The sequence below is a fragment of the Geotrypetes seraphini genome, chromosome 7 (assembly GCF_902459505.1).
Source record: "Geotrypetes seraphini chromosome 7, aGeoSer1.1, whole genome shotgun sequence".
Taxonomy (NCBI): domain Eukaryota; kingdom Metazoa; phylum Chordata; class Amphibia; order Gymnophiona; family Dermophiidae; genus Geotrypetes; species Geotrypetes seraphini.
The window spans coordinates 50,133,052-50,156,405 of NC_047090.1; the positions used below are offsets into that span (position 1 = coordinate 50,133,052).

Consider the following 23,354-nt stretch of genomic DNA (forward strand, 5'->3'; position numbering starts at 1 on the left):
CCTTTTGTAAAGCCATGTTGCCTCGGATCCTGTAACCCATTAGATTCAAGGAAATACACTATCCTTTCTTTCAGCAACACTTCCATTATTTTTCCAACAACTGAAGTGAGGCTCACCGGCCTGTAGTTTCCTGCTTCATCCCTGTGACCACTTTTATGAATAGGGACCACATCCGCTCTCCTCCAATCCCCAGGAATCACTCCCGTCTCCAGAGATTTGTTGAACAAGTCTTTAATAGGACTCGCCAGAACCTCTCTGAGCTCCCTTAGTATCCTGGGATGGATCCCGTCTGGTTCCATCGCTTTGTCCACCTTCAGTTTTTCAAGTTGCTCATAAACACCCTCCTCCGTGAACGGCGCAGAATCTACTCCATTTTCTCGTGTAACTTTGCCAGACAATCTCGGTCCTTCTCCAGGATTTTCTTCTGTGAACACAGAACAGAAGTATTTGTTTAGCACATTTGCTTTCTCCTCATCACTCTCCACATATTTGTTCCCAGCATCTTTTAGCCTAGCAATTCCATTTTTTATCTTCCTCCTTTCACTAATATATCTGAAAAAATTTTTATCTCCCTTTTTTACATTTTTAGCCATTTGTTCTTCCGCCTGTGCCTTCGCCAAACGTATCTCTCTCTTGGCTTCTTTCAGTTTCACCCTGTTAATGAAGTACGGGGAAGGGAAGGGGAGTATGGAGCGGATGGGCGGGGGAGGGGCGCAACTGCCTCAGGTGCCTCTCACCCTCACTACGCCACTGTTCTCAGGTGCCCATTTGTAGCTTTAAAATAATAATAATAACTTTATTTTTAAAGACCGCGATACTAAAGCGATTTACAATAAGAGATGAACTGACAACCAGTGAAATACAATCAATACAGGCTATAGAAAGAAACAAGAAGATATACTGGGGGCCTTTTACTAAGGCGTGCTAGTCGTTTTAGTGCCTAAATATTAGCGTGCGCTAAACGTTAACATGCCCATTATAGTCTATGGATGTGTTAGCATTACGCGAGCGCTAAAAATGACTAACGCGCCTTAGTAAAAGGACCCCATGATGAGGTAACAAATTTTTCGAATAGATGGGTCTTTACAGATTTTCTAAAGGATTGGTAGGAAAAGGCTTTTAACGACATTTCTTTTCTTTTTTTTTTTTAATAAATCTTTATTGATTTTTAAACTTTGACAATGCAATACAATTATCTGAACATAAATATTTCATAAAGCGCATTATTAAGCATACAATTTATACTTAGAACAATCATTTTCTCCCCCCCCCCCGCCACTTACCAAATTACTACAATAAGACAAATGTAATTATAATACAATGACATTTCTTTTAACCAAGCATTCATTTCACCAGCGCAGAATGAGAATGTTCTATCTTAAAAAAAAAATCTTTTATAAAGACGACCTTTCAGTGAAGGAAAAGCAAACATACGAGTCGTACGCTAACGTCCGGACGTGAGAGCCAGCTCAAAGCGGGAGCACGGATGCTATGGGGCCGAACCGGTCAGAGTTTTAAAATCGAAGCAGGCCAAACAGGTCTTCCCGTGGCACAACTCTTTGAAAAAAGCAAATCCATCAGAGGGCCCTCCTGCAGCTGCTTCATGGCTTCCGTTTCATATGACAGTCTGCTACTAGTGTTATGAGCAATTGTTCGATTTGTTTCGCCTGCTTCATTGTATGTTACCGTATAAAATTTCAATGACATATTGGAACAAAAAAAAAAAAAATCAAGATATTTTATATCAATAATCTAATTATTTTACAGAAACAATTTCCATTTGCTGAATTTATGCCTTTTAAAGACAGTTCTTTTGTTTGATCGCGTTCACTCCTCGGATAACTATTTTTATGTTTGCAATCCATTGCTATGATTCATCATTAGAGGATACAATTCATTTGAAAGGCCCCCCACCTCCCCCTCCCCCCCGGTTTCTGATGTTGATCCAATGATTGAGTCCCAGTGAGTGAATGAAAGTCCCATTTATCATGAGGTCTCCAAAGGAAAGCAATGGTAGGAGTTCAACTTTAAAAAGCAGTACGTTAGGTGAGTTAATTTTCTGCAAGTCAACTGGGGTTTCTCTTTCAGCCGTAGGGCTCCTTTTACTAAGCTGTGAGAGCGGTGTTAGCACGCTAGACCTTAACGCCAGCATTGAGCTGGCGTTAGTTCTAGCCGCATAGTGCGGGTTTAGCGTGCGCTAAAAATGCTATCGCAGCTTAGTAAAAGGAGCCCAAAGTTTATAATTTTATTTGCCAGGGATGAGCGAAGCAGTATTTTGAATGCGGGAGACTTTTTTTTTTTTAACCTCCCTTTGCGAGTCTTTCTCAAGTGATCTGCAGTGTTTCACACAGCCATTTCAATGGGCTTCCAGGGTTTGCTAAAATCAAATTTAAAAATGGTTTTTACTTTAAATCCACATTGTCATTAGTGACAGATATATCTTGACCTGGCATTCAATAATTAGTCATTAAGACCCTTTTTTACTAAGCCACGCTAAATGCTCCAAAGCTGGTCCTATACGCAAAGGAATTCTATGAGCATTGGAGCAGCGTCAGAGCATTCAACATCCCAGGCAACATTTAATGTCTACCGCAGCTAAGTAAAAGGGAGGAGGGGTGTGTGCGTGTGTGTTAAATCCATGTTTGTATTGAAAGCCAAAATATCATCTAATTTAATCTAAGCCTTAGATTTATCTATTTTATCATCTCCTGAAGTAGGGGCTCAACTCAGTTTACACAAGACTTCAATAAACAGGGAAATCGGTTTAACTAACATGTAAATTACTGAACAAAAGACAATTGACACTCCGTAGTACCATTTCCCCCCAAACTGTTGAAATTAGAGAGTTGCGCGGGGACAGAAATCCCACCCGTCCCCGCCAAAGTCTCACCCGTCCCCGGGAGGAATCCCCTCCGTCCGTCCCCCCCATCCCCATGAGGAATCCCACCCGTCCCCACCCGTCCCCACCCGTCCCCGTGAGGAATCCCTCCGTCCCCACCTGTCCCCGTGAGGAATCCCCTCCGTCCCCCCCGTCCCTGTGAGGAATCCCCTCCGTCCCCGCCCGTCCCTATAAACTTCAGAAATAGTTATTTCATTTAATTATGCTACTGAATTAAAGGTTCTGGTAGAAACCCATTTACAAATAAGCAAAAAGACTTTATTAATTTGGAAATATTAATTGGGAAGAATACATACTTTGTAAACGGGTTTCTACCAGAGCCTCTTTTGTTTATAAATTTTTATCAACATAACTAATATACTACTTTATCCTGAAGCAAAAAAAAGAAAAAAGAAATAGAATTATTTTCCTACCTTTGTTGCCTGGTTTCTGCTTTCCTCATGTTCTCATTCAGTTCCTTCCATCCACTGTCTCTCTTCCTTCTGCGTCTTCCATTTGCTCTGTTACTGTGCCTCTCCCTTTCTCCCCCCTTCCAAATTGGTCTGGCACCCATCTTCTTCCCTCCGCTCCCCCCATAGTCTGGCATCTCTGTCTTCTTCCCTGCCAGCGTCTTCTCCCCACTCTCTCTTCCCATTTCCTTTCAGCGTCCTTCTCCCCCCCATCTTCCCCATGTCCTGTCAGCGTCCTTCTCCCCCCTCTGTCTTCCCCATGTCCTTTCAGTGTCCTTCTCCCCCCTCTGTCTTCCCCATGTCCTTTCAGTGTCCTTCTCCCCCCTCTGTCTTCCCCATGTCCTTCCAGCATCCTTCTCCCTCTCTGTCTTCCCCATGTGCTTTCAGCGTCCTTCTCCCCCCCCGTCTTCCCCATGTCCTGTCAGCGTCCTTCTTCCCCTTCTGTCTTCCACAAATGCTTTCAGTGTCCTTCCTCCCCCCATCTTCCCCATGGCCTTTCAGCGTCCTTCTCCACCCCTTTGTCTTCCCCAGTGCTTTCAGCATTCTTCTCCCCCTCCTTCTCTCCCGCCCCGGGTGCAGCACAGCCGGCCAGGTCCCCTTACTTTTGTGGTTCTTCCCCGACCGACCGACTGACAACAGCCCCAGTCTGACAAACCTCCCTGCCCTTAACCGTGAATCTAAATTTCCTTCTTACAGCTGCTGTAAGAAGGTAATTTAGATTCGCGGTTAAGGGCAGGGAGGTTTGTCGGACCAGGGCTGTTGTCGGTCGGTCGGGGAAGCGCCACAAAAGTAAGGGGACCTGGCCGGCTGTGCTGCACCCGGGGCAGGGCGGACCGCCCCCCTCCCTTGATAGCCACTCGAGCCGCAAGGCTACTCCTCCTTACCTACCCTGCCTGCAGCACAGAGCCGAACGGAAGTCTTCCCAACGTCAGCGCTGACGTCGGGAAGACTTCCGTTTGGCTCTGTGCTGCAAGCAGAGCAGGTAGGGAGAAAAGCCGCGCTACTTAGTACATCCAGCCCCGCAGGAACCCCGCTACCCTCGGAGGCGTCCCCATGGGATCCCCGCGACCCTATGGGGCGTCCCCATGGGATTCCCGTGACTCTAGGGGGCGTCCCCACGGGATCCCCGTGACCCGAAGGGGGAACCCGCAGGATGCCCGCGGGTCCCGCGGGATTCCCGTCGTCCCCGTTCCCGTGCAGCTCTCTAGTTGAAATAGCATTGTTTAAATTCATTTGCGAAAAATCTGGAGAGAGAAAAGAGTTCTAATATAAACCGTGATAGCGTTTTTTAGCGCGGGGAGCTGCACTGAATGCTCCGCCCTTCTCCTGACGCTCGTAGAGTTCCTATAAGTGTCAGGAGCAGCGCAGGGCATTCAGTGTGGCTCCCTGCGCTAAAAACTACTATCGCAGTTTAGTAAAAGGAGGGTGTGGGGATAACTGGGAATTTCACTCCAAATCGTTGTAAACCTATTCGAAAAGGAGCGAGAGATATTACCAACAAGCTTTATCCCTTTCCCTGAAGGAAATGAAAGTTTTGTGCTTCTGAGAATTCCTCGAAACAACAGACCGAAGAGAATTCCATGTTAGAGGGATTAGAGGCAAAAATAGACCATAGACAATTTTCAATATCATACAAGCGCAGTTAAATCGAATTCTAAGTTGAACAGGGAGCCAGTGAAGATTTCTCAGTAATGGAAGTCCATGATTAAATCTCCTTTTTCCAATAGTCAATTTGGCCGCCGTATTCTGAATCAATTATGATTTTTTTATTTTTTGCATTTGAATTCAATGTCAGAGCTGAACCATTATGGAAAAAAAAAAGGTTAACTAATAGATGCATATAACGTGCATGTGTCAAGTCACAGATCTGAGCTTTATTCACTCGAAGGCAGTAATTTAATTTATTTCTTATATACCGCTAAACTCCGTTATGATTCTAAGCGGTTTACAGAAAAATAGACAATAGGGTGCATTAAAATTATAAGTAAAATAGGTACTTAGAAATTCCCTTACTGTCCCGAAGGCTCACAATCTAACTAAAGTACCTGGAAAAGATGACAATTAGTAGAGTAATGAAGAAATAAAATAGAGATAGATGATAAAAATAAGAAAATAAACATTCTAATAAGACTACAATGATCTAAAGGACTTTGAAAGGTTGAAAAAAGAGGAGAGATCGGAAATAGAAGCAGAAGGGAGAACCATTGAAACTATAGAATTCTTGGGCAGTGTTTCGCAAACTTTATTTTAGCTCTGGCACACTAAACAGAGCAAATGTTTTTTTGCAGCACATTATAATTGAAATGATGAAATTGCAAAACCAACAAAAAAAATTAAATATGAGCTTTCTGGGCCGACATCTTGCAGGAGAGGCGGCGTTTGCACCATGCCACCCAAAGATGACAAGAAGAAGAAAGATGCAGGCAAGTCTGCCAAGAAGGACAAAGACCCCATGAACAAATCCGGTGGAAAAGCCAAAAAGAAGAAGTGGTCCAAGGGAAAAGTGAAGAACAAACTAAACAACCTGGTTTTCTTTGACAAAGCTACATATGACAAACTATGTGAAGAAGTTCCAAACTACAAGCTCACCTGCTGTGGTCTCGGAGAGGCTGAAAATCAGGGGTTCTCTATCCAGAGCCGCTCTTCATGAGCTGCTTAACAAAGGGCTAATTAAACTAGTATCCAAGCACCGGGCCCAGGTGATTTACACAAGAAACACCAAAGGAGGAGATGCCCCTGCTAGCACAGAGGAAGCACAAAGAGGTTTTCTGTTGGCGTTCATGGAAATTTTTTTTTGTAAACATGAGAAAATAAAAACCCAGAAATGGTAAAAATAAATAAATATGAGAGTTATTTAATTAAAGTTCCTTAAGCTATGTATGGGTAATTGTAACAACAGTGAACTTAAAAAAAACCTTTTACAAAACCGTAGCACGTTTTTAGCGCTGGCCGCGGCAGTAACTGCTCCGATGCTCATAGGAATTCTATGGGCTCCTTTTACCAAGGTGCACTAACGTTTTTAGCACGCGCTAACCCCGCACTACACACAAAAAACTAAAGCCAGCTCAATGCTGGCATTAGCAGTTCAGCGCACGCTAAAGCCGCTAGCGCAGCTTAGTAAAAGGAGCCCTATGAGCATCAGAGCTGTTTCTGCCGTGGCCTGCGCTAAAATCCTTGCTACGGTTTTGTAAAAGGGGGGGAGGGTAAAGTAGATAGAATAGAAATGCTAATCAATGCGATGGATGTGCTAATCAAAACGTGGCTCGATAGTCGACAAGCAAGCACGCATTTCATCATCCACCATCTGCAGTTGTTCTCTTTTTTTTTTTTTTTTTTTTAATTTAATGTGTCAGAGCTGAAAATCCAGTGACGGGACTAAAGCGTGCCAAACAATCGCTTGCAGACATATGAGTTGAGACAAATGCGTGCAGGACGTCAGCACGCCGGATTAAAAGTTAAATTTAAAGCGCTCCGAGGAGGTCTGTATGGGGGACCCCCCCTTTACTTAGAAGTGTTGGTGCTGCCATTGGGGGTGGGGTGGGGGGAATCCCCCACTTACAGAGGAAACTGTAATTTTTCCCTAAAACAGGGAAAAATTGTACTTTCCTCTGTAATGGGGGGGTTACCCCCCAAATCCCACAACAGCAGCGCCAACACTTCCAAATAAACTGGGGGTTCCCCCCAACACCCCCAGAGCGCTTTAAATTTAACTTTTAATCTGGTGCGCTGACATCCTGCGCGTGTTTGTCTCAGCTCATTTGTCTGTGTGCGATTGTCCCGCGTGCTTTCATCTATGAACTGAAAATCCAAGTTTGCAAAGATAGAACGATCCAAATGGTAACAAAGCCTTGATTGCTTTGTTCCTCAAGTTAGGATAACTACTGCGTAAAAATAAAACTAAAATTACTTGGCGTTAGTTTTCAAGGACCAATCACGTCAAAAAATGATGCTTGTCTGGGTGGTTGTATCCTTACACACACAGACACTCGTAACATTGACAGACTTTTACACATGTGAGTTTTCAATTGTCTTCTAAAATGTACATAGGAGATTGAAGGCAATAGGAGGCCCTTGAAGTCCTTATCCCAACTTGCTGCCCAGTAGGAAAGTACACATTTATGAAACCTCTTAAATTTGCAGCCCCTAAGAGGCGGAAAAACATAGAGCACATGAGAACTTCGGGAATGCTTTTGAGAGGAAGTGGTGGATGTTTCAATCAGGTAGGAAGGAGCTTGGCCCACTGGTTAGACTAGGGTGAATGCATATTGAATCCTTACATGGGCAGCACTAACATTATGTAGACTAGTTGTAAAAGCTGTTGGCACTGTGTGTGACCTTTGATAACACCTTGATAATACTAAACACTTGTCACATATTACCTCTTCCAACAGGAAGTTTGCATTGGAGTGACTGAAGTACAGTAGGCGTTCAGTACACACACAGGCTCTTTGCCATGTGTAACATAGTAACATAGTAAATGACGGCAGATAAAGACCTGAACGGTCAATCCAGTCTGCCCATTAATTATACCCATTAAAAATACATGATTAAATGAACTTGTCTCTTCTTTGATATTTCTGGGTCATAGACTGTAAAGTCCACCTGGTATTGTCCTAGGTTCCAAATGCTGAAGTTGCCTTCCAAGCTCACTCCAGCCTATCCAACCATCCTGTTTGCAGGATATTGGTGTATTGCTTTTAATGCTGTAGGATGGCTGGACAGAGGTAAAGTGGTAGTAGCAGTGGAGAAGAGGAGTGAACTCAGTCGTCACAGGAAGGCAAGAGGGAGAAGATGGCTGATATGGCATGGGGTAGGGGTAAATGAAGGGAAGGAGAAATAATGAACACGTGAGGAGGAAGTAGAGAACATAAGGAGAGATGTTGAATGCCTAAAGGGTAAGGAAAAGAAAGGGAGATGCTGGATAGTTGGTAGGATAAAGAAAGGAAGGGGAGATGCTGGACATGGAGAGTATGGAAGGGAAGGGCAAGAGAGATGCTAGACTTTGATGGGATTGAGAAGGGAAGATGCTCAGCTATTGGAAGAAGTGTAAAAGAGAAGGAGAAATGCTGGGCATGGAGTAGATGGAAGAGCAGAGAAGTGGCGATACTGGACATGAGCAAGGAAGGGAAAGGGAGATACCTAACTACAATGGAGTAGAGAAGGAAGGATGCTGGATTATGAGGAAAAGTGTGGAAAAGAAGGGGAAATTCTGGACATAGCGCAGGAGATAGAGGCTGGGGAAGCAGAGAGAAGTGGGTAGTAGGAGGGCTAGAATGGGAGATGGAAAAGGAGTAGGTCGAAGTAGTAAAAAAAAAAATAATGGGGAGACTGAGCGCTTGGTGAAGGATGAAATATGAGTGATGAAGGATGAAATATGAGTGAATAGAGAAGCACAAAAAAATGGAAGACAGCTGAAAGTGAGAGCTCAACATCAAAGATGGATGTAAGGGAAAGGAAAGGGGATTTGGACTTGTATACCACCTATTGTAACTTTACAACCACATTCAAAGCGGTCTACATACAGGTACTTCAAGCATTTTCCCTATCTGTCCCGGTGGGTCACAATCTGTCTAATGAACCTGGGGCAGTGGAGGATTGAGAGGAAGTGAAGACAGAAGGAGAAAAAAAAAAGAAAAGGCAATTAGACAGGATATCCTAGGAACTGAATTACGAGATGAGACACACAGAGGAAAGGAGAAACGAGAACATAAGAACATAAGAACATAAGCAATGCCTCTGCTGGGTCAGACCTGAGGTCCATCATGCCCAGCAGTCCGCTCACGCGGCGGCCCAACAGGTCCAGGACCTGTGCAGTAATCCTCTATTTATACCCCTCTATCCCCTTTTCCAGCAGGAAATTGTCCAATCCTTTCTTAAACCCCTGTACTGTACTCTGCCTTATTACTCCCTCTGGAAGCGCATTCCAGGTGTCCACCACTCGTTGGGTAAAGAAGAACTTCCTAGCATTCGTTTTAAATCTGTCCCCTTTCAACTTTTCCAAGTGTCCTCTTGTTCTTTTATTTTTCGAAAGTTTGAAGAATCTGTCCTTCTCTACTCTCTCTATGCCCTTCATGATCTTATAAGTCTCTATCATATCCCCTCTAAGTCTCCTCTTCTCCAGGGAAAAGAGACCCAGTTTCTCCAATCTCTCAGCGTATGAGAGGTTTTCCATCCTGAGACAATTAGAAAAATAAAATGACCTGATAAAAGTGTGTCAGTTTTGGAATTTACATCTGCTGCCTTTATATTTTAAAAGAACTACAAGAAGTCTGGCAGAATGAAGACCCACGCAGGCGCAGCTTAGGAGGAATGCATCATTTTCCATTTTTCTGGTGTCGCACTTTGTGCAGAGAATGCATTCTTGGGGTTTGTGTTTAACTTTTGACCAGAAACAGGTATTTCTATTTCTATCTAGTGGTGATTTATTAGTGATAGGATCTATCTGTGTTCAGCATGTGTGACTGAGGCCAGGTATTCTATTAACATAGGGATTCAATGCCAGGTTCAGTAGTAATCTAGCTTGTTCATTCTTTCCAGTAGGTGTATTATTATTATTTAGGTATTTATATACTGTCTATCTGGTTATCTAAGCGGTTTACAATCAGGTACTCATTGGTGATAACCACTTAAGTACTGCTGAAAAATAGGGAATAGCTCCAAATGAGCGATTTAATTAGTCAGCGGCCTGTCTGGCCGGCTAAAAAGCTTTGAATTGCGACCCTTTCGTGACATTTTCTATACATAGATTAAAAACACTGTTGGAGAAATATGCCTTTTGATTGATTGCTTTGTAAAAAAAAAAAAAGGATGTGTCCTTTGCCAGATTTATAGCTGATCTTTGTATCTGGGTTTTCTCCACTCCACCCCCCTCTAAGGCTGGCACTAGATTTTGCTGCAGCCATAGAACAGGGAAGGTGACTCTCTACATCTCTTAATGGCAGCATACATCAAACATGATCAGCGTAGCTTTGTTAAAGGAACCAGTTCAAAAGTCCATTGTCAATTTAGCAAGTAGTTTCTTCAAGTGAAAGGCTGATATTTACACAAAAGATGAGGTTTTGTTTTATGGCCTCTTTCACAGCCCCAAAGCCCTTTAAATCTCTATGAGCTTCGGGGCCGTTAGCGCAGCGCAGCCGCTAGCGTGGCTTTGTAAAAGAGGCCGCTATATATATTAGCTAGCTATATTTTAAGGGAGATGACCCCTGCGTTTATAAAAAGTACACCCTTTGACCTTGCGATGTGTTTACTCAGCAGCATTTGATTTCAAATACAGTAAAACCTTGGATTGCGAGTAACTTGGCGTGTGAGTGTTTTGCAAGATGAGCAAAACGTTTTATTAAATTTTAGCATGATAAACGAGTGAGGTCTTGCAATACAAGTACGTATCCGCGCGGCACGTCACCACAACTGAGCCGATGGTTCTTCTCTCTCTCTGACGCTGCGAAGTTCAATATAAGTACGCACTCTATACGTGCATCACATTATTACAACTGAGCCGTTGTTTTGCAAGCATAATTCCATATAGTACCTCTGTGCCAGCACTTACCCATGTATGTATGGTATTTCAGAAAATGCACATGTAAATGCAAGTACTTAGATGTACAGTAAAACCTTGGTTCTGCTTTCTCTCTGACGCTGCAGGAGTGCAGTGACTATTCTATAGAATTTTGTATTACAGTTTTTGGGTTTTGGAATGAATCGTCTGAGTTTCCATTATTTCTTATGGGGAAATTCGCTTTGATATACGAGTGTTTTGGGTTACAAGCATGTTTCCAGAACAAATTATGCTCGCAAACCAATGTTTTACTGTATTTGGTTTTGGCAGAAATCATAAAGGACCTGATGTCATATTGAAGAGCTCCTGCGTCGGATGCAGGATATCCCGGCAGCGTCGGCACCCCCCCCGCTGGAGACGCCTCAGAGAGGCGGGAATGAGGTGATCTCCTTGGGGCTAGAGACTACGCTCAGCCCCGACGCTAGGGCACCTCCCCCACCTCCTCAGATTACCAGCTCCCCACGAGTGGAGGAGCTCCCGGAAGGAAGCAAGCACCTACCCTCGGAGGCCAGGAAGAACAGAGAGGGGAGCGTGGAGATGGACTCCCTGAGTTTCCAGGTGAGTCCAAGAAGTACAGAGGATTTGGAAACATCAGGGATCATTTCAGCCCAGCAGAAGGATTGCCAGAATCAACTGATAACCGGTGAGACTATTCAAATTCCCAATCTTTCATATGTTATTGAAAAACCCAGAGAAGTAACACTGGACTCAATGTGGGATTTAGTTGCTGACCTAGCCAAGTCTGTTAAGCCCCAGCTTTTGCAGCTGGAAAATAAAATTACTCTTCAAGAAAATGATATAAAAAATATAAAAGTTGAAGATGATGAATCCAAGAACTCAATTCTGAATATACAACAGGAGTTAAAAGCATCAAAACAGCTTAATGAAGCAATGGTAAAAGATAACACAAGTTTGCGCAGAAAATTGGAAAATTTGGAGAACTTTTCTCGTAATAATAATCTCCGCTTGATTAATTTTCCTAAGATAGCCTCTGTGACACCTAGAGATATGATGAAACGTTATATGGTAGAGATTTTGGGTATTCCAGAGGATACATTACCACCACTTACTCAAGTATATTACTTACCAATGAAAACTACTAAATTACCACTTAAACAACAGGAGGATAATCAACCACTTAATGTTTCAGCAATCTTGGAACTTTCGGACAGAGAGCTAGCATCTCCGGCAACATTGCTTCTTACGGTGGCCCTTGCACCAGATAAAAACTGGTTGCTTAGAATGTACTTTAGGAATAAAATGAAAGAATTTCTTGGACATAAAATATTAATGTTCCCAGATTTGGCACGGGAAACCCAGAGAAGAAGGCGAGAGTTTCTTTTGATGAAGCCAGGTGTTATATCTCTTGGAGGGACCTTTTTCCTACGACACCCTTGCAAATGTGTAATACAGTACCATATGAAGAAATATGTATTCTTTGAGCCATTCCAGTTGACAGCTTTTCTGGCAGGAACTCGACTGGATGAAGGGAAATCAAGTGAGGTCCAATTGAATAAATGATATCCTTCCTCAGCTAAGGGACTTTGTTTTCCTAATACTTGATTTGATATTTGTCAGCATCTGTTAATATGTCCGCCTCATCCATCTTGGATCTAATTTAGAGGACTTGAGCTGAATTTAAGCTAAACATTTATTTTTATTTAGTTGATTATTATGTATTTTACCTATGAGTATTATTTTTCTGCTTTTCTTCAACTTTCTGTACAAGTGGATACTTGATTTATAAAATGTAAAATTTGATAAATACAAAAAAAAAAAAAAAAAAAAAAGGACCTGATGTCAGTGACGCTTTACTTTTTCCATTCGGCGTCAACGGGTTGAAAAAATTCTTCATGAACAGAGCTCAATGAGATGTCGTTTGAAAAAACCATTATCGCATATTAATGGCTCGGATTAAATCAGGATACGTTTAAGAGGGTGCAGGATGCAAAATGGTTGTTCAGCAGGCCCCCAAATTCTGTAAAGGTTCAGCATACAATTAAAGCTGCACACATAAAATAATTAATCATCACTAAATGGACATTAATTGCTGTTGATTGCCACTACCTTACATTTAATGCATATAATTGCACTTAGTCCTTATTCTGCTTTATTCTCTATGTTAGCGTAAAATTTCTATTGACATGGCATCACTGCACATGCTTAAGGGCCCCTTTTACAAAGCCGTGGTAGTGATTCCCCAGTGCCAAGGGGACTGAAACTCATTCAGTTCCTATGGGCTTAGGTGGTTTTCCCACATAGGACTCGCTGTCACGACTTTGTAATAGGAGCCCTAAATGTTGTTGTGTAACTGCCAACTTTGGACAAGTTCCTGGAGGAAAAGTCCATAGACTGCTATTGAGACAGATATGGGGGAAGCCACTGCTTGCGCTGGATCGGTAGCTACTATTTGGGTTTCCAGAATCTTGCTTGCTCTTTGGGGTTCTGTTTGGAATCTCGCTACTCTTTGGGGATTCTGCATGGAATGTTGCTACTATTTGGGATTCTAGAATCATGCTTACTCTTTGGGGTACTGGTTGGAATCTTGCTACTCTTTGGGGATTCTGCATGGAATGTTGCTACTGTTTGGGATTCCAGAATCTTGCTTGCTCTTTGGGGTTCTGTTTGGAATCTTGCTACTCTTTGGGGATTCTGCATGGAATGTTGCTATTATTTGGGATTCTAGAATCATGCTTACTCTTTGGGGTACTGTTTGGAATCTTGCTACTCTTTGGGGATTCTGCATGGAATGTTGTTACTGTTTGGGATTCCAGAATCTTGCTTGCTCTTTGGGGTTCTGTTTGGAATCTTGCTACTCTTTGGGGATTCTGCATGGAATGTTGCTACTATTTGAGATTCCAGAATCTTGCTACTCTTTAGGGATTCTGCATGGATTGTTGCTACTATTTGAGATTCCAGAATCTTGCTACTCTTTGGAGATTCTGCATGGAATGTTGCTACTATCTGACCAGTAGAAGTAAGTATGTTTTCGGACACCGACTAGCCCGCCTGCTTCGCAGGGCTTTAAACTAGGTAAGTCGGGGGAGGGTACCCACTCACATACCAGTGCAGTAAGGAACTATCCTGATGAGATGAGTCAAAGCTCTGAGGTAAGTACCCACACTACAAACAGTTCTCTAGGGGTCACACCAACTCAGGTAGAAAAAATCTCAAAGGGATTTAGCAAACATAAAGAGTGGAGGGCTATGTATGTTAATGCACACAGTTTAGGTAATAAAATTCTAGAATTAGAGACTGAAATAAGGAATACAGACCTAGACGTGGCGGCGATATCCGAAACTTGGCTAACAGACTCTCATGGGTGGGATATGGTTATACCAGGTTATAACTTACTTCGTCGGGACAGAGAGAGCAGGTTAGGTGGTGGGGTAGCATTATATATTAAAGAGGACATCAAAACCACCAGGATTACAGATGTCAAATACACAGGGGAATCCCTCTGGGTAAACCTGGCAAGAGGCAGAGAGAAGTGCCTGTATCTTGGTGTGGTGTACAGACCCCCTAGACAACTGGATGACATGGACACAGACTTAATTGAAGACATTGAGAATATCACTCTAAGGGGAGACACTGTAATACTTGGGGATTTCAATATGCCTGATGCAGACTGGAGCACACTTTCAGCGACATCCAGCGCTAGTAGGAGGCTATTAAACTCCATAAAGGGAGCCCGTCTCAAACAAATGGTGATGGAGCCCACTAGGGCCCAGGCAATCCTTGACCTGGTACTCACCAATGGGGAAAGCGTCTCAGAGGTCTCAGTAGGAAATACGTTAGCCTCCAGCGACCACAACATAGTATGGTTCAATCTTAGGAAAGGCTTCCCTAGATCAAACACGAAAACAAAGGTACTCAATTTCCGCGGCACAGACTTCGCACGCATGGGAGATTTCGTCCATCGGACGCTGCAGGACCAAGTGGAGACTGATGATGTAGAAGCTAAGTGGTTAACACTGAAATCAACCATACATGAAGCAACTAGCCGCTACATAAAATCGGTAAATAAACGACAAAGAAACAATAAACCCCAATGGTTCACCGCAGAGATCTCGCACCTTGTTAAGGAGAAGAAAAAAGCATTTCTTTCCTACAAGCATACGGAAACAAGAGAAGCTATCATGGAATATAGGACCAGATCTACAGCGGTCAAAACAGCAATTAGGGAGGCCAAACTTTGTGTGGAAGAAACTCTAGCAAAGAACATTAAGAAGAGGGACAAATCCTTCTTCAGGTATATTAGTGATAGGAAAAAGAACACAGACGGGATAGTACGCCTTAACAAACCGGATGGGAATTACGTGGAAGCAGATTCAGATAAATCTGAACTACTGAACGAATACTTCTGCTCGGTCTTCACTTGCGAGGCACCAGGACATGGTCCTCGGTTAGAGGCTAAGTCAAATGCGGATGACCCGTTTCAGAATTTTGAGTTCACACCTGGTGAAGTTTACAGCGAACTGGCAAGACTAAAGGTAAATAAAGCCATGGGACCAGACAATCTGCACCCAAGAGTGCTCAAAGAGTTGTGCGATGTCCTGGTGATACCACTAGCCGCACTCTTCAATCTCTCCCTAAACACGGGGAGAGTACCCTTGGACTGGAAAACAGCCAACGTCATTCCTCTGCACAAAAAGGGTGGCAGGGCAGAGGCTGCGAATTACAGACCGGTGAGTCTCACATCAATAGTGTGTAAACTCATGGAAACTTTAATTAAACGCAAATTAGACACGATCCTGTATGAGGGAAATCTACAGGATCCCAATCAACATGGATTCACCAAGGGTAGGTCCTGCCAATCCAGTCTCATCAGCTTCTTTGACTGGGTGACAAGGAAGCTAGACTTGGGAGAGTCTATGGACATCGTGTACCTGGATTTCAGTAAAGCATTTGATAGCGTCCCACACCGCAGGCTGTTGAGCAAAATGAAATCGATGGGGTTAAGAGAAACACTTACTACTTGGGTCAAGGATTGGCTAAGCGGAAGACTTCAAAGGGTAATGGTTAACGGTACCCTCTCTAAAACATCAGAGGTGACCAGCGGAGTACCGCAGGGTTCAGTCCTGGGCCCACTCCTTTTCAACATATTCATAGGGGATCTGACTCAGGGGCTTCAGGGTAAAATAACATTATTCGCCGACGATGCTAAACTATGCAATACAGTAAGTGAATGTAATTTACAGGATAGTATGACACAGGACCTGCTTACATTGGAAAGATGGTCCTCGACCTGGCAACTGGGCTTCAACGCTGGGAAATGTAAGGTTATGCACCTCGGTAACGGTAATCCATGCAGAAATTACACCATGAATGGGGAAACTTTAACTAGTACTTCGGCGGAACGAGACCTAGGAGTAATCATCAGTGCAGACATGAAAACTGCCAATCAAGTGGAGAAGGCTTCATCTAAAGCAAGGCAAATGATGGGATGTATCAGTAGAAGCTTTGTCAGCAAGAAGCCTGAAGTCATAATGCCATTGTACAGAACCATGGTGAGACCTCATCTGGAATACTGTGTACAATTCTGGAGACCTCATTACCGTAAAGATGTGCTCAGAATCGAGTCGGTTCAACGGATGGCCACCAGGAGGATCGTGGGTCTCAAAGGTCTCTCATACGAGGAGAGACTAAACAAACTACAGCTCTACACTCTAGAAGAACGTAGGGAGAGGGGAGACATGATTGAGACATTTAAATACATCACAGGACGTATCGAGGTGGAAGATGATATCTTCTTTCTCAGGGGACCCTCTGCCACCAGAGGGCATCCGCTCAAACTCAGGGGCGGGAAATTTCATGGCGACATAAGGAAGTACTTCTTCACAGAAAGAGTGGTTGACCGTTGGAATGAGCTTCCAGCGCAGGTGATCGAGGCCAACAGCGTGCTGGACTTCAAGAATAAATGGGATACATATGTGGGATCCCTACGAGGGTCAGAGGAGGAAAGAGGGGATCCCTAAGAGAGTCAATCTGAATAAATAGTCACTAGGTATAGACTTAAGAGGAAGGGACAGTACGGTGGGCAAACTTGATGGGCTATAGCCCTTTTTCTGCCGTCATCTTCTATGTTTCTATGTTTCTACTATTTGGGATTCCAAAATCTTGCTTACTGTTTAGGGTTCTGTTTGGAATCTTGCTACACTTTGGGGATTCTGCATGGAATGTTTGCTACTCTTTGGGGATTCTGCATGGAATGTTGCTATTGTTTGGGATTCCAGAATCTTGCTTACTGTTTGGGGTTCTGTTTGGAATCTTGCTACTCTTTGGGGATTCTGCATGGAATGTTGCTACTATTTGGGATTCCAGAATCTTGCTTACTGTTTGGGGTTCTGTTTGGAATCTTGCTACTCTTTGGGGATTCTGCATGGAATGTTGCTTACTGTTTGAGGTACTGTTTGGAATCTTGTTATTCTTTGTTTATCCTGCATGGAATGTTGCTACTATTTGGGATTCCAGAATCTTGCTACTCTTTGGGGTTCTGTTTGGAATCTTACTACTCTTTGGGGGATTCTGCATGGAATGTTGCTACTATTTGGGATTCCAGAATCTTGCTTGCTCTTTGGGGTTCTGTTTGGAATCTTGCTACTCTTTGAGATTCTGGAATATTGCTATTTTCTGGGTTTTTGTCAGGTACTAGTGACCTGGATTGGCCACCATGAGGATGGGCTACTGGGCTAGATGGACCCAGTGAGGCTATTCTTATATTATTATGATTAGAATTTGAAGCAGCTGTTTTTTTTTATTTCTAGGTCTTATTTCTCAAGAACTGAGATTCAGATGCTTCAGAAAAGAAGAGCCATTTTTGCTAATAGCACAGGTTTATGGATGGAATTTCACATTTTTCATTGGCTGGTTCATTTGGTCTTCTACTACAGTTAGGGGAGGGGGTAAAAAGAAAGATGAGAAAGGTTGGAATTTAATATTTGTAATTTGTGGGGGTTTTTTTTCCTATCCTGAACTGGTGTCTAAAAATAGCAATTTACAGAACTTGTAATATAAGTTGTCATGGTAACCTGTTGTGGAGCAAGAAGGGAAGACATTATTCCAGTGAGAGACGATGAAGCAGTATTATATAAATGGTGAAATCAGCTCATTGGAGGCTAAAGGACGCATTTTTGTACTTTAGACATCTGTACAGCTGTAATAATACGGAATTGTAATAGCTTCCTGCATTTTGCTTGTAATCTCTACTATTAGGAATCTCTGAATCTGAATATTATCGAGCGATTCAGAATAAGTTGCAAAGGATTTTTCTTCTCCCCAACAGACAGACAAGACCCCCCCCTTCCTCCCACTTCATTAAATTGCTGATCTCTGTCTGGTGGAGCTTCTCAAAATCCAACACATGGGGGACTGTAAGTGCTGGGCTTTAGGTTGGGTGGGGCCTCTCCCATTTGGCAGTAGGGATAAGCAGCCCCCCCAAGTTTTGATGTTTGCCGCATTGTTCATGATATTTTGTGTTGAATCGTCTTCATTCTCATTTCAGGGGCAAAGTCATTACGAGTTCACATTTTCTGAAACGGTGGTGCATTGTTTGCATAGAAGGCATGCTCTTTTCCAATAGTGCATGCACGTGGAATGGTTTGATCATGCACAATGGTCCATGCATGCATGCACGATCAGGAAAGTGTGCACACTATTTGCAAAGCAGTAGATTTAAAACAAACCGGAGAAAATATTTCTTCACCCAACATAAAATTAAACTCTAGAATTTGTTTCTGGAGAATGCGGTGAAATCAGTTAGTTTAGAGGAGTTTATTAAAGGCTTGTATAATTTCCTACAAGAGAAATCCATAGGCCATTATTGAGATGGCCTGGGGAAATTCACTGCTTATACTGTTTTATTACTTGCGATCTAGCTAGGTATTTGGGACCTAGGTTGGCCACTATTGGAAACAGGATACTGGGCTTGATGGACCTTCGGTATGGTAATTCTTATGTTCCTATGTGAGCCAAGTATAGGACAGCCAAGCCATTTTGACATCACTGATGAGGTTGGCTTTTAGGTATTGGTAGAATGAGGCATTATGACATCACAGTCTCAGCTCTGGAATATTGCTGCTCTTTGGGTTTCTGCCACGTACTTGAGACCTGGATTGGCCACTGTTGGAAACAGGATACTGGGCTTGATGGACCCTTGGTCTGTCCCATTATGGCAAAGGAAAGGAAGACAGTTGCTTCCATGGCAATGACCCCTGCAGGTCATAGAGCAGCATTGGAAATTAGCTCTGGAAGAGATTTCCCTTTGGTTCTTGGAGTGATCTATGCAAGTTACCTGAGGTGGAGGAAACAGAATGAAAAAAAGATAAAAACCCAGGAGCAGATGTATGTGGAAAGTAATGATTTAAATCAATTCAAATTATACACCTACAAAGAGCTTTTTTTTGTTTTTTTCCATGAACCATTTTTATGTGATGAGCTGTTTGCCACTGATATTTACTTTGTAAAATTAAAATTCACTCCGTGACTACACACTGTTGAAAGGATGTTGACTCAAGCAGAATTATCACTACTTCTCACCGAGAGATCTGCTGAATGATGCTTTATTTCTTTGATGAAGATAAACTCAACAACATTTTAATAAAGACAGTCCCCGAGTTACAAACGCCCGACTTAAGTACGACTCATAGTTAAGAACACGGTTGTGGCTTCATTTGATTCCACTGAGCAGTCTTTCCAGTGGCCTACACGCCTACACTTCTCCTGCAGCAGATTCAGGAATGACGCATGGCCACATTAAGAACAGTGTGTGGTTGTGTATATTGTTCACCATGATATTCTAATTTACCAACTCTCCTCTACAGTCCTTGAATGGTTCTCAAAATTCCTTCGTTCCCGATCCTACATTGTCAACATGAATGGCACCTCATCCTCTCCCTGGATACCAATCTGTGGAGTCCCGCAAGGTTCACCTTTATCTCTTATCCTTTTCAACATTTACATGTCCTCTCTAAAACTCCTCCATCTATCCCCCCTTGAAACAATTTACACCTATGCTGATGACATCCTTGTCCTTCTAGAGACCGACTCGAATCGCACTAATCTCTTAGAGAACATATCCTCTTGTATCTCGAACCTCCAATCTTGGGCCCACACCGTCCAAATGAAATTGAATGAATCCAAGACAAAACTACTTTGGCTTGGCCCAAAATTAGTTCAGCTACCCACCTCAATCCCACTGTCCTCTGGCTCCCACCTCAATCCCACTGTACTCTGCAGCTCGAATTCTCCAGCAAGGTCCTGGGCGTCATCATTGATTCTACATTATCCTTCAATGACCACTTCAACTCCCTGGTAAAAAAATGCTATTTCAGCCTACACATGCTGAGGAAAGTAAGATCCTGTTTCCATCAAAAACATTTTGCCGTTCTCGTCCAATCCATCATCCTCTCCAGACTAGACTACTGCAATTCTATCTTCATAAGCCTAACGAAGAAAAACCTTCACAGACTCCAACGGATTCAAAATGCCGCGGCCAAGCTTATCTTTGCAAAAAGTAAATTCGATCACGTCTCACCGCTCCTTTTCAAGCTTCACTGGCTTCCGATAATTTCCAAAGTCCACTTCAAATGCATCTGCCTAACTTTCAAGATCCTCCACGGCATCCTTCCTCCATTAATTCCACTTTCTTGGAACTCCTCAAATCTTAATACCACCAGACCTACCCAAAAATCAAAATTATCCTTCCCCTCATTAAAAGGCATTTCCCACCTAGGAAAACTGGGGACTTCCCTCCCCTTCAGATTCACCGAGCTCTGGAACAACCTTACCTCCCCTCTTCGGAACCTGAGTGCTCTCCAACCCTTCCGTAAACATCTGAAAACCTGGCTTTTCTCAAAAATCTAACACTCCCTCCTCATCTGACATCCTAGCCCTCTAACATTCTTCTTTCCTCCGATCTTCATCTAGCCCTTTCCTTGGAGTTCCTTTCTCATTACAATTCCTGTAAACCGTGCCGAGCTCCACGACTATGGAGATGGTGCGGTATACAAACCTAAGGTTTAGTTTAGTTTATATTGTACTTTAGAGGGAACACTGGGGACAGTTGGCCCTTTTGTCAGCTGGGAGCAGAATCCTAAAATCTACAAGTTCTGAGTTACATACAAATCCGACTTAAGAACAGCTTTAAAAACGTAGCTTGTTCTTAACCCGGGGACTGCCTGTATAGGAATAATCAAACCATTGTGACATCACTAATGAAGTTGGTTCTTAGGCATTGGTGGAATGAAGCATTATGACATCATAATATGAGCTCTAGAATGTTGCTACTTAAGAAAGTGCTTGCGGCTTCATTTGATTTCACTGAGCAGTATTTCCAGTGGCAGAGACTCTACACTTCTCCTGCAGCAGATTTAGGAATGATGTATGGCCACATTAAGAACAGTGTGTGGTTGTGCTTGCTGTACCTTAGAGGGAACACTGGAGAGACAGTTGGCCCTTTTGTCAGCTGGGAGCAGAATCCTAAAATCTATTAAGTTCCGAGTTACATACAAATCCAACTTAAAAACAGCTTTAAAAAAACGTAACTCGTTCTTAACCCGGGAACTGCCTGTATAGGAATAATCAAGCTATTGTGACATCACTAATGAAGTTGGCTCTTAGGCATTGGTGGAATGAAGCATTATGACATCACAATATGAGCTCTGGAATGTTGCTACTTAAGAACGTGCTTGCGGCTTCATTTGATTTCACTGAGCAGTATTTCCAGTGGCAGAGACTCCTACACAGATTCAGGAATGATGCATGGCCACATTAACAACAGTGTGTGGTTGTGCTTGCTGTACCTTAGAGGGAACACTGGGGACAGTTGGCCCTTTTGTCAGCTGGGAGCAGAATCCTAAAATCTACAAGTTCCGAGTTACATACAAATCCAACTTAAGAACAGCTTTAAAAACGTAATTCGTTTTTAACCTGGGGGCTGCTTGTACTTACTAGATAAAAAGTCCCTTTATAGGCAGAGACAGTCTCTCCCTACCATACTTTTTCTCACCTCCCAAGGGCCACCATGTCGTCTTTCCCCATTGAAGCCTGTTGCATGTCCCCACTGCTGTTCCTGGAGCCCTTCCCTCAATGGCAGCCTGCTGGTAGCGCAAATCACACATGCACAATGAAAGGCCCAGGGATGTATATAGGGTGGGAGTAGCGAGGGTGAGAGGCGCCTGGGGTGGTAGTGCCCCTCCCCCGCCCTCTTATCCGTTCCCTGCCCCCGCATGCCCCTTCCCTTCCTCTGTACCTCTTTAACGTTCCCGGAGCGAGCAGCAAACCCCCAACCTGCTGCTCGTGCCAGTGTCGGCTGTTTTTCTGATGTCACTTCTTAGGTGTGGGTCTAGGAAGTGATGTCATAGGAAGAGCCGAAGCTGGTGCGAGCAGCAGGTTGGGGGGCTTCAAGTTGCAAGTTTCAAGTTTCTTTATTTTTGATATACCGTCTATCAAAACAAGCATCTAGACGGTGTACAATATAAAAAGATTGTAAGGGACAATTAAAATAGGTAAATAAAAGCAATATTTTATCAAAAATACTAGACGAATTTGGATTAACGTACATGAAACGGAAGGAAAGTAAGGGAGGGAAAGGTTGTTTAAAATACATCGAAGTAAAATTAATAAAAAAGGACGGTAAATGGGGAGTGGCAAAAACATTAGGAGGGGAATCATTTCAAAAGAAGTATTAGATGTTTCAAAGCTTCACATGAATCAAGGAATTAAGAGGCTAATACTAAAGAATAAAGGCTGGGAACATTAAAGAGGTACAGGGAAGAGGCGCCCGCATGCAGTAGTGGGGAGGTGGGTGCTGGCATACCTACAAAGACAGTGCCTGGGGTGGACTGCTCCCCCCCGCCCCCCCTTACTATGGAGTAGCCTAAGGTTAGTGCAGGGGGCAGAGAGCCTGGGGAACTGGGTTCAGCTCCCACTGTAGCTCCTTGTGACCTTGGGCAAGTCACTTAACCTTCCCCTACTCCAGGTACAGAAACTTAGATTGAGAGCCCTCTAGGGACAGAGAAAGTACCTGCCTAAATCAAAATATAAGCTACTTTGGTTGTACCACAGAAAGGTGGTATAGAGTAGCGTAACGAGCATAGGAGGCACCCCTTCTCTACCCTCCCCCGCCCCTTCCATGCTAGCCACCCATGCCCTCCGCTCCCTGATCCTTCCACACCACACTCGTGCTCTCCCGTACTACCCTGTATCTCTTAAAATCTTCACCAGCGTGAGCGCAAGCAGCTTCGCCAGCCTGCTGCTGCGCTGGCCTTCCTGGCTCCACAACCTGGAAGTGATTTCAGAGGGAGCCAGACCAGCACGAGCAGCAGGCTAGAAGTAGTTGCTCATGCTGGCAAAAAATTTTAAATAGGTACCGGGGGTGTGGGGGTGTGTGGGTAAGGGAGGGCGCAAGCTTGGCATGGGGGGAGGGTGGAGATTGTGACCAGTCAGGCTC

The 23,354-nt window shown here is 43.5% G+C and overlaps 1 protein-coding gene and 1 pseudogene across 7 annotated transcripts in view; both read left to right on the plus strand.

Annotated features, from left to right (window-relative positions):
* The window catches only part of KCNC2 (potassium voltage-gated channel subfamily C member 2), a 118,586-nt gene that overhangs the window by 7,337 nt on the left and 87,895 nt on the right, over positions 1-23,354 (plus strand). The gene's annotated exons all lie outside the window — the stretch shown is intronic.
* On the plus strand, positions 5,707-13,122 carry LOC117363640 (annotated as a pseudogene).